Here is a 13002-nt window from a genome sequence, read left to right as displayed (position 1 = left end):
ATATACAAATAGAATGAGACTATTGCCTTATACACTGTAAGCCGCCCTGAGTCTTCGGAGAAGGGCTGGATATAAATGTAAAAAAAAAAAAAAATCCCAGGAACCGAAGGAATCAGCCTGGTGATTTAGCTTCTCTTTCAGACAAAAGAAAAAAAAATTACTTCATGCTTCTTGCTGTTGAGTGGTGATCTGTTTGTGATAATAGCTGATTCTTAAGAGATAAGACAATAGATTTTTAAAGAGGAAAGAGAAAATTATTTCATGATCCTGATTGCTGGAATAATAATGCTGATAATTTATAATTTTACCAAACATGAATAACAATAAACGCTTACTTTAAAAACTTGTCATGTTTGCTTAATGCAGAATGAAGAATAGACCATTGGAATAATGATGTTAAAAAGTGCTAGATCTGTATGAAGCTATACCATATGATGGGCACCTGAATATCATTTGGCAATTTCTTTAGTGCCTTATTCCATTGTTTCCCAACCTATTTTAAGATATATGAAGTCCACACATCTTAAAATGGCTAAGATTGAAAAACACTGCCCTATTCTAACCTTGGACTAAATCTGTAATCTTACGTGCATGGATTATATAAAAGTCTTCATTTATCTACTGAACTCAGAGGTATAAGAAATATAGAGTCTTCCACTGTGTAAGATTGTACTGGATATTTCATTTGTTTTCAGAATATTTGGTAGAAAAACTATACGTTTTAGTAAATGCAATGGCCTCCTCCTGATTATTACCAGGAACAAAGTAAAATTGGTGAAGGCTAGTTAAGATTTGATAAAAAATATGGTACTTAAAAATGGACAACTTTGCAAATATTCACCATCAATTTGGGGAAGACCATATACTGCAGGTGTATTTTTATTTACTTATTTGTGTATATTGTTTCATTTTGATCGTATGATTTTTTTAAACTCCAAAAATACACCTTATTAGCTGCAGCTGTAAAATCATAAGAAAGCTGTGAAGAGTGAATTCACCATGAGAATGTAAGTACATAACACCAGGCAAGTCTTTGGAGAGAAAGTTATGATTCTTCACATACAAATTCCCAGAATTTAAAAACCTGGAAGGGATCTTGGAGATCATGGAGTTTCTTGTTATGACTTCTGCAAGAACTCTGAACAATTTTGCCCTATCTTCCTAATGACACTATCTGAAGATAGCTATCATGTCTCCCCAGTCTTCTCTCTTCCAGGCTAAATATATCCATTGCTTACAATAGTTGCTTATAGGTTTCTTCTGCTGAACATCCTGGAGATCTCCTGGGTGCGCTCCAGTTTGTTGATATCCTTCCAAAAAATCACTGCTCAGAACAGGATGCAGTAATCAACCGAAATAGACTAGAGAGTTCCACAGTATTGTATAGAGTTTATATAATGAAGTACCTGTTCTGACCTACTGAACTTGACATACATAAGTCAAAAAAACCTTGTTCTTCGTTGGAAGCATACAATAAAGCACATTCAGTCCAAGCTTATATGCTAAAAGTTCTTACTAAATGACAAATGCAGACAAAGACAAGGCACACAATGTCATCCAAACCAACTACACTCATACATTCCAGCAAAAGGCTTGGCTTGGTTCAGCAAAAAATATCAAAATAAAAGACGATCACAGAAAATTTGCTCTAGATTCCCAGGGCCCTCATGTGAGGACTTAAATCTCATGCATGTCTTCAACATCCCCCCAAGAAGAGACAAGGTACTCAAGTGTAGAATACGTACATGTTTGTTTACTTGTGCAGAGTATGTAGTGAAGAGATTTCTTGTCATGTCCCACTCCTCCGCTGACGGCTGGGTCCGGGAAATCCGAATCAGGCTCACCTGCTGTGGATGAGGGGGAGGGGTCTAGCTGCTCCGTTTGCCTGGGCATGGAGTCAGGGCTGGGGCAGGGAGATGCTCCTTCTTCTGCAGTTTGTGGGGGCATGGAGCCAGGACTTGAGCCGGAAGGCATACATTCCTCAGTGTTGGGGAGCAGGTAAGAAGGCCCCGGCTGCTCTGAGGGCGGGCAAGACACAACATTTCTGTTGATAAGACACTACAGGTAAGTCCTTGGCTTATAATGGCAATAGGCAGTAGTGGGTTTCAAATTTTTATACTACCTGTTCTGTGGGCATGGCTAGGTGGGCGTGGCATAGCTTGGTGGGCATGGCGTGGCTTGGTGGGCATGGCGTGGCTTGGTGGGCATGGCAGGGGAAAGATTCTGTAAAATCTCCATTCCCACCCCACTTCAAGGGAAGGTTACTGCAAAATCCCCATTTCCTCCCAATCAGCTGGGACTTGAGAGGCAGAGAATAGATGGGGGCAGGGCCAGTCAGAGGTGGTATTTACTGGTTCTCCGAACTACTCAAAATTTCCGCTACTGGTTCTCCAGAACTGGTCAAAACCTGCTGAAACCCACCTCTGGCAATAGGTATCAGAATTGCCATTGCTAAGTGACACAGTCATAATCTGTGACATCACTTGACTATGTCTCATAGTAATGGCAATTCTGACAGTCCCACTTGTCTTTGTTAAAAAATGCCTACGTGGATTGTTAAGTGAGGACCTCACATTGCCACAATTTTCAACTTCAGGCTTCCTGCAGGCTTCCCCATTGACTGTGCTTGTGAGAAGCTGGCAGAAAATGTTGGAAAATCATGGTCCCATGGCAGGCAACATTGTGATTGCAGGCTGGAAACCAAAGATCTGAATTTCAGACATATGATCAAGGGATGCTGTGACAGCTGGGACTATGAAGACCCATCATAACTACCATTTGTTCAGGGTCATTATAACTTTGAACAGTTACTGAACGGTTGTAACCTGAGAACTATCTGTATCACTCTTTTAAAAAAAAAATATTGGCTCCTGTTTTTCCCTCTTAGAAGTTGTGGCAGTTGAGTAACACAGAAGGAGAAGAAGAAGCTTTACAAAAATATAAAACATATAAATAAATCAGGGATTTAAAAATGTCATGAAGGTTATAGTTTTTTGAAATATCATTAACAGACTATGAATGATTAGATATATATCTCACATTGAGGGGCTAAGAATTACTATAGGATTTAAGCTCATAATGAGTAATAATTTTATTTATTTAGTTAGTTCATTAAGGCCTGAACACTAAAACATATGGAGAATGGCTGCAGAATTTGGGTTTGGCTAGTCTCTAGAAAAGAAGAATTAGGGATGACATGATAGCAGTATTCCAGTATTTGAGGACTGCCAAAAGAAGAGGTGGTAAAATTATTTTCCAAAGCACCAGAGGGCAGGACCAGAAACAATTGTTGGAAACTAACCAAAGAGAGAAGCAATCTGGAGTTAAGGAGAAACTTCCTAACAGTGAAGATAATTAACCTGTGGAACAGCTTGCCTGCAGAAATTGTTGGTGTTCCATCACTGGAGTTTTTAAAGAAGAGACTAAACGGTCACTTATCTAAAATGATACAGGTTCTCCTGCTTGAGTAGGGGGCTGGACTAGAAGACCTCCAAGGTCTATTCCATTCCATTCCATTCCATTCCATTCCATTCCATTCTTGCGCAACACAATATAAATCACCAAATGCAACTAGTAATTGTAATAAGTTCATAAGTTAATACCCAGGGGTGGTATTCAGCTGGTTCAGACTGGTTTGGACATATTGATTGCTCCCAGCTGATCATTGGAGCTAACGATCAGGTGGGCCCGCCCCCACGCCCCTGCGCTCTTTACTTATCTTTATCCACTCAGCAGATTTGTGCAGCAGAGTGGATTGCCGCGCCTCAGTTTTGTTAGTCTCCAGAAGTAACGTGGAAGTTTAGCTTTGTCAAAACTGTGCCCACATGCACAGCATGCGTCAGGCGCGGGCGCACACGAAACACGTGATCACCGAACCGGTTGTTGAACCGGCAGGATCCCACCACTGTGTAAACCCAGTTAAACTCTAGGATGCAAATCTATCCTTTCTATGATTATTGCAGTACAATTTATTTTTGGAACTAACATGCTTAGCATGATGTTACTTTGTAATTCACTAAATGCCTAGGAAGTTCTATTAAGGAAACCAGAAAATGTGGGGAGGGGGGGAGCGGGGGGGGAACCTGCAATAATCAAATGGTATGATCTGATACTAGAAAATTTTCACTTTTTAAATTGCCTCTTAATTAAGATCTTGGATTGAGAATGAAATTCCCTAAAGTAGAAGTCTCTCAGAACCTCTCTCTGGATATAGGATAAATTTACTTGGCTGCAGGGAGAATGAAAAGTAGATTGGCTGTAACTTGAGTTTTTCAAAATGAATACATAGTTTTTCTCCCTTCCTCTATTGATAAACAAACTTTTAATTTTGTAAGTTACAGATAATCAGGAATAGAAAAATAGATTTCTTATTCTTTCCCTCCTTCACCCCCACATCTGTATCGATGTGTAAATAAGTCTGGAATTAGATTTTAAAAATCGGATTTGTATCTGATCAGATCAAACTCAGATCAATACTTGTTACTGATCTGTAAATCTGTATAGCATAGATTTTTCTCCCTGATTTGATTTTTAACACGTTCAGCTTGTCTCACTAATTTTCATAATGGAAGTTACTTGTTTCATGAAAGATGTAGGACAATGAATCTTGCACTGAAAAAAAAAATTACAATATATTTGAATAGAATCACACCGCATGATTTGAAGAAGCCATGAAAGAAGCAATGCAAAAAAATTCAGTTGGGCAAAAATTCAGAACTCAAACAGAGCTGTCTGATTTTAAAGGACCCTATTTTTCCCCATTTTCAGTTGCAAACACCTGCAGGTATGTAGTGTTTCATTTCTGAAAAGATAATTATTCCTGTTAAGCTGATATTCTGTAACGATCCATAATACAATTATTTAACTCATAAAAGTGTATTTGCAAATAACTTTCAGACAGACAAATGTAATTACCACATGATAATTGCAATAGTATATGTATATCTAAAACCATGTTATGATAAAGTATATTGCATGAAATATATAATGGTGTATTTATACATACACCTGTATTTATAATTTTATTATTTATTTATTATTTTACATCATTATTTTATTTACACATGTTACTAATTGTATCCCTGCTTTATCACTCATATGGTGATAAATGACACTCTGGCTGTGTGCAGGTATGTGTCCTTTTGTTTAAAAATTGAAATTTCATTTTAAAAATACGCCTGATGATGCAAATAACTCTCTGCAGAGATAGACACAAACACATCTGTTTGCCTGATCTTGAAAAACAAGTACTTATTTTCCAGATGCCCAACATTTCATCTTCCTTTGCTGCTTTTTATCAGAGATGCAAAACTTAAGCTTGTTGTTAATTGTCTCAAAGAAGTTGGATAAAGAAAATATTCTTTTGCTTTAAGTATTAGACAAAAGTTGTGTGTATATTCACAGCACTGCAGATTTTTGACTTGGGGCTTGTGACTAATCATACAGACTCTCTCTCTTGTACAGCATATTGTGGTAGTATTTCAGAGCTTTTCCTTCTTTGCTTATTACTAAATAAGTTATTTTGGGAGCTTTTAAATACTCAGAAATGTGCAGTGAACTAGATTAGGGCGACAACAGGCAACCGATGCTTTCCAAAATGCTTCCCAAGAATGAAGCCAGTGAGGCAGAAGAGCGAAGGGGAAAGAAGACCCAGAACTTTGGGTGGGCCATTTGTCCTCATTCCAGCTACTCACAATACTTTTGTGGTGGGGAAAATTAACTCTCTTGAGATGGGGATAGAAATCTAAGAAAATCAATCCAATCAATCCCCTAAAATAAAATTCAGATAATTCCTGATAATGAACACTGTTTGGGGTTCATGGGTATTATCGTTCAGACATTTTGAGAAGTGCAAGTTTCATCCTCCACACCAAAGATCCTAAGCAGTTATCAACATATTCATTTTAGATGGAAGACATTTGCATGATTCCTCTCTCTCTCTCTCTCTCCTATTATGTCTGTCTATATCTGTCTGCCTTCTGTCTGTCTGTCTATCATTATTGTTATGTATTAACAGTTGTGCCTTTAAATATTTGAGCGGGAAATCAGCACGTTGCTGATTGGACGAAGCCTCCAGCAGAACTGTATAAAAGGAGAGGTTTTTGCCCCAGCCTGTTGCTGGGTTCACCCTATATTAAAGAGCTGTTGTCACTACCCTGGTCTCCAGCCTCGTTACTTCCCGAACTTAACATTGGCGACGAAGGTGGGATCTCGAGGCTAAGGAGAACCAGAACCGAGCTGAAGCACGCTAGTCCCGAACCCAGCAAACTCAGGGCAGAAACGCGGAAATGGCAAACACGCCACCCGCACTGCATAACCCGGCAAGGAGAAATGGGGAACATATGACCCGCTTCAAAGCTTTCTAGAAGCCAACGAACTACAGGGGATCCTGATAACCGCAAGGGCTTACTTCCTAAGCCATTGCGGGCCGGAGGTAATCGAGATTGCGGAAGCCCTGGCAGAGCCAACGCCGATACAATCGGTATCGTGGCCGACTCTGCAGACTTTGCTGAAGAACCATTTCGCACCACGCCGGCCCAAATACGCAGCGGTTTGAATTGGAGAACGAGACAGATGGAGGGCGAGTCCATCGGTGACTACATGGCCGCTTAAGAAGAGCGCCCAAGGACTGCGGATACCGAGACTTAGACGAAGTGCTACTCGAGCAACTCATCCGAGGGGTCAAGGACATCCGCCTCTGGCGGCGACTGCTAGCCAGGAGCAACCTGACACTAGCCACCGCCTGGACGAGGCCAGAGCACACGAAATGTCTACTAAAGCAGCAGAGACTCTGCAAAGCCTCTTCAATCCAAGAGCAAAGCCAACGCCAGTACACCAGGAGGAGATTCAGTCCGAATCCAAGGTGAGGCGAGGATGAGGAAGGGTCTGCCGGACCGAGAAACGCGACACTGAGGACCGTGACGAAAGCGGAAGCTGCGGAGGGCAGCATCAGCGCCAACGCTGCAGGTTTAAAGACGCAACATGCCGCGTGTGGGAAGAAAGGACACTTAGCTCAGGTTTGCAGAGCGCCCAACCTTCCCGCAAAATTCAAATCCAATCAATCCCCTAAAATAAAATTCAGATAATTCCTGATAATGAACACTGTTTGGGGTTCATGGGTATTATCGTTCAGACATTTTTGGAGGGTGCCCAACGTTTTCATCCTCCACACCAAAAGATCCTAAGCACAGTTACTTCAACATGACATTCATTTTTAGATGGAAGACATTTGCATGCATTCTCTCTCTCTCTCTCTCTCTCTCTCTCTCTCCTATCTCCCTACCTGTCTGTCTATCCGTCATCTGTCTGCCTTCTGTCTGTCTGTCTATCATCATCTCATTGTTTATGTTATGTATTAACAGTTGTGCCTTTAAATATTTGAGCGGGAAATCAGCACGTTGCTGATTGGACGAAGCCTCCAGCAGAACTGTATAAAAGGAGAGGTTTTTGCCCCAGCCTGTTGCTGGGTTCACCCTATATTAAAGAGCTGTTGTCACTACCCTGGTCTCCAGCCTCGTTACTTCCCGAACTTAACATTGGCGACGAAGGTGGGATTTCGAGGCTAAGGAGAACCAGAACCGAGCTGAAGCACGCTAGTCCCGAACCCAGCAAACTCAGGGCAGAAACGCGGAAATGGCAACACGCCACCCGCACTGCATACAACCCGGCAAGGAGAAATGGGGAACATATATGACCCGCTTCAAAGCTTTCTAGAAGCCAACGAACTACAGGATCCTGATAACCGCAAACGGGCTTACTTCCTAAGCCATTGCGGGCCGGAGGTAATCGAGATTGCGGAAGCCCTGGCAGAGCCAACGCCGATACAATCGGTATCGTGGCCGACTCTGCAGACTTTGCTGAAGAACCATTTCGCACCACGCCGGCCCAAATACGCAGCAGCGGTTTGAATTGGAGAACGAGACAGATGGAGGGCGAGTCCATCGGTGACTACATGGCCGCTTTAAGAAGAGCGCCCAAGGACTGCGGATACCGAGACTTAGACGAGGTGCTACTCGAGCAACTCATCCGAGGGGTCAAGGACATCCGCCTCTGGCGGCGACTGCTAGCCAGGAGCAACCTGACTAGCCACCGCCTGGACGAGGCCAGAGCACATGAAATGTCTACTAAAGCAGCAGAGACTCTGCAAAAGCCTCTTCAATCCAAGACGAAAAAGCCAACGCCAGTACACCAGGAGGAGATTCAGTCCGAATCCAAGGTGAGGGCGAGATGAGGAAGGGTCTGCCGGACCGAGAAACGCGACACTGAGGACCGTGACGAGCGGAAGCTGCGGAGGGCAGCATCAGCGCCAACGCTGCAGGTTTAAAGACGCAACATGCCGGCGGTGTGGGAAGAAAGGACACTTAGCTCAGGTTTGCAGAGCGCCCAACCTTCCGCCGAAAATTCAAATCGGCCAATCAAAGCGGAACCGGAAAGGCGGCCCGCGATTGGTTCAAACAAGAAAGGCGCCAAGTCTAACCAAACGACTGTCATTATAGGTCACCAACCAAAGTGGAAAAGAAGATTTTCACAAAGCCCAAGATCGAGGGAGTACGGTGCAGGCTTGAAGTGGACACGGGATCAGCGATCACCATCATGTCCTGGGACACCCTGGCGAAGTCGCTGCCGTCCGTCAAGCGCCATCTGCAAGCACAGCGGCTACGAGTGCACGACTACCAGGGAATCGCATCCCTGTTCGAGGGACCACCTCCGTCCGAGTCGAGTACGGCCCTCACAAAAGACCCTGCCCATCACGATCGCCGAAGGAACTCTGCCCAGTCTGTTGGGACTAGACTGGTTTCGTGCCCTGGGCATGGGAGTGACTGGCATCTACAGAAGTGACTGCAATTTGAAAGACATTCTCTTTAACGAGTTCAAGATGTCTTCAAGGACTGCCTGGGCAAGTACAAGGGGACCCCTATTTCCTTCAACTTAGACCCCAGGTAGCCCCCATTAGGCTTAAGGCGAGGAGAGTCCTTTGCCCTAAAACCAAAATTGATAAGGAGCTGGACAAGCTCATAAATCAGGGGTTTTGGTGCCAGTCGATCACGCAAAGTGGGAGACGCCAATCGTCACCCCATCAAATCGGACGGGTCAATTAGAATTTGCGCTGACTACAAGGCGACGCTTAACAAAGCCTTACAGAAAAGCTGCACCGGTTCCCGTAGTGCAACATTTATTGCACTCCTTGGGGCAAGGGCAAGTCTTTGCAAAGTTAGACTTGGCCCAAGCCTACCAACAACTGCCAGTAGACGCACAGCCAAGCCCAAACGACAGACGCACAGGGGGCATTCAAGTGCACCCGATTGCAATTTGGGGTTAGTGTGGCACCAGGGCTGTTCCAAAACCTGATGGAACGACTACTGCAAGGGCTCCCAGGGTAGTTCCCTACTGATGATGTCCTAATTTCAGGGGAAAACATGGAGGAATTGGGGGAGCGGTTAAGAAAGGTCTTGAGCATTTTCCGGACAGCCGGATTAAAAGTCAAGACAAATAAATGTCAGATAGGGGTCGAATCGGTCGATTTCTTGGGCTACCGGATAGACAAGAAAGGAATTCACCCTACTGAGAGCAAAGTTAAGGCAATTAGGAAGGCTCCAGCGCCCAAAAACAAAGCAGAGCTGCAGGCATTCCTGGATTGGTTAATTTTACGGTCTTTTAAAGAACAAAGCAACTGCTATGGAACCGCTGCATAGGCTCTTAGGGAAAAATACTGTTTGGTCTTGGGGAAAGTCAGAAAATAGGGCTTTTGAAGCAGTAAAGAACCTGCTCTCAAGTGATAGCCTGCTCATCCAATATCACGACTCACTACCCCTAGTGCTGGTTTGCGATGCCTCCCTTATGGGGTGGGGCTGTACTCAGCCATAGACTTCCAAACGGCACAGAAGCCCCTATAGCTCTACTCTAGAACGATGTCCTCCCAGAGAGGAACTACAGCCAATTAGACAAAGAAGCATTAGCCATTGTATCAGGGGTCAAAAATTCCATGAGTATGTCTTTGGGCGGAATTTTGAAATCGTGACTGACCACAGACCGTTACTGGGATTACTGGCTGGCGATCGCCAACGCCTGTGGCACTTTCGCCACGCTTGACTCGATGGACTATATTTTAGCCGCTTACTCATACAAGCTGCAGCATCGACCGGGAAAGAAGTGGGGCATGCAGACGCATTGAGCCGATGCCCACTGCCAGGGGCGATCAAGACCCCACTCCGGGACACCCATCCTCCTTATTGACTCGTTGGACTCTGGCCCAGTCACATCAAAGGAAGTGGCTCGGCATCATACCGACATTGTGTTAAGGACTGTACCGGTTGGGTACAGAGAGGGCGCCGGGCTTAACGGTTCAAAGAATTTGTTAAGAAACGTGATGAGCTCTCGGCTCAAGGGGTGCCTGTTATGGGGTGATCGTGTAATAATTCCTGTTAAGTTAAGGGCAAGGTATTGGACCTCCTCCACGAGGGTCACCCAGGCATCGTAAGGATGAAGGGTTAGCTAGAAGCTATGTATGGTGGCCACTCATGGACGCAGAGATTGCTGAGAGGGTAGGAAATGCCAAGCTTGCCAAGAGTCCAGACCGCTACCCCAACAGCCCCAGTCAGAGAATGGGAAAAGCCCCAAGGGCCTTGGTCAAGAATCCACATTGACTTTGCTGGCCCTTTCACGGCCAAACGCTCCTAGTGGTGGTGGACGATTTTCCAAATGGTTAGAGATCATACTTATGAAGTCCACCACAGCCAAGCAGTAATCGCAACCCTGCGCCACCTATTCGCAACTCACGGGTTGCCGGACACTCTGGTGTCCGACAATGGGCCCCACCACGGCAGCCCAGTTTGAAGAGTACCTGGCAGAGGAAGGCATCCGACATGCCCTCTCTGCACCTTTCCACCCTGCGCCGAATGGCCTTGCAGAGCGTTCCGTCCGGAGCGCTAAGGAGGCATTGTCCAGGCTCAAGCCAGGTGACTGGCAAACAAAATAGACTTTTCCTAGCCGTCCAGCACAGAACCCCAAGCACAGCCACTGGGAAAAGCCCAGCCGAATTGCTAATGGGACGAAAACTCCGGTGCCCACTTGACTGCTTGAACCCCATTACACACCCGAGGGTTACAAGGGGAGCTAGAAAAACAAGGAAATGAGCATAGGCGACCGGGTGTGGGCCCGAACTATGGGGACGGCCCTAGTTGGGTCGCAGGACAAGTAACAAAAGTAACAGGGCCAAAATCGACGTGGTAGAGCTACCAGACAACCGAATGTGGCGGCGCCACATAGATCAGTTAAGGAAACGAATAACTGACCAAACCAAACCAACAGAGACAGGTAATGACCAATACCACTTTGAATCCACAGCTGACAATGACCCGGGAGGCGCAAGACTTAGCTGAGGTCCCAGAGTTCCAGCGACGCCATCAGGTCCCCGAGGAAACAGCAAGGAAAATTCCAAAATTAATCCAAGGCCGGATGGCCAAGAAAAAGAGTCGGCTAATAATCCAGAGCCCGATGGCCCAGAGAAAGAGCTGGGAGGAGAAAACAGCCCTCCGACCAGCTCAAAACACCACCCAGAACTGAACCGCGAGGTCAGAAAGAACTAGGAGACGCCCAGGTTATTTGCGTGACTACGTCGAAAAATAACATGTAATAAATATGTAAATAAGACCAAGTGTTTTCTGGGAGGAGGAGTGTTATGTATTAACAGTTGTGCCTTTAAATATTTGAGCGGAAATCAGCACGTTGTTGATTGGAATGAAACCTCAACAGAACTGTATAAAAGGAGAGGTTTTTGCCCCAGCCTGTTGCTGGGTTCACCCTATATTAAAGAGCTGTTGTCACTACCCTGGTCTCCAGCCTCGTTACTTCCCGAACTTAACAGTTTATGAATAAATCTTATTACATTTCAGTAAATAATTATACACTTATCGTCCGCCTGCCTGCCTGCCTACCTGCCTGCCTGGCTCTCTGTCTCCATTTGAACCAATGTTATTTAAGATGTCAGATCTGAAAGGGCCAAGGTTCAATGCAAATATACAACTTAGATTTGCAGGTAAAGCAACAGTTTGGATTGCTTGGTTTTAAAAACAATAATCCTAGAGATGTGTACTGTATGTATATATTTATGTATGCTAGAGAGCCAGTTGGGTATATTGATTAAGGCACAAGGCTAGAAAATGGGGCACCTTGAGTTCTAGTCCCATCTTAGGCACAAAGCTACCTTTGAGACCCCTGGGCTGGTCAATTTCTTTCTTCACTTAATTTATGTGTCAAATTTAGAGGCTGCCCATCTGACTCACAGAGGGACTTTGTGCAGTCAGATATGACTCAACTTTCCCCAGTCTGGCACTTTTGAGATCTGCTGGGATACCTGAAAATTCTGGAAATCTAATCTCAACATAATTGGAGTTGGAGAATGCTACCATATTCATATCTAAGACAGATTCCAAATCATCTTACTTGTGCATTATCACATACAGCTGCACTCCTTCTGAACATTAGTAATAAGCTTATTAGACGTGTCCCATAATATGCTGTTTGTTCAATTTAAACAAAATGGGGAGGAGGAAAGGAAAATATCTATTAATAATGGTGGATTTCAGCATATTTATGACAAATGTTCTCCCAAATTATTTGTGCATCTTTAGATAAAAGCTTAGCAACAAAGGAGGAATGAGAGAGGAGAACATAACTTCATGGAGAGAATTTCTTCTGGTTGGTCTCCTGCATCAATGGTCACCCATCCTGTTCCTTTGGGGGCTTCTCTTCATGTTTCTGGTTGCTCTGATGGGAAACAGCCTCCTTATTTTTCTGATTAAAACAGACTCTGGACTTCAGACCCCCATGTACTTCTTTCTTAGCCAATTAGCTTTCATGGACATCTGCCAAGTTCTCTCCATTGTTCCACAAGTATTGGTCAGCTTTCTAACTAAGAGGTATACCATTTCACTCTATGGATGTGTTGTCCAGATTTCTGTAATTTTGGTCTTGGCAGGAGCAGAATGCCTCATCCTGGCAACC

The sequence above is a fragment of the Ahaetulla prasina genome, chromosome 2 (genome assembly GCF_028640845.1).
Source record: "Ahaetulla prasina isolate Xishuangbanna chromosome 2, ASM2864084v1, whole genome shotgun sequence".
NCBI classification, from domain to species: domain Eukaryota; kingdom Metazoa; phylum Chordata; class Lepidosauria; order Squamata; family Colubridae; genus Ahaetulla; species Ahaetulla prasina.
The sequence above is the reverse complement of the archived record's forward strand: the minus strand, read 5'-3'. Positions refer to the sequence as shown.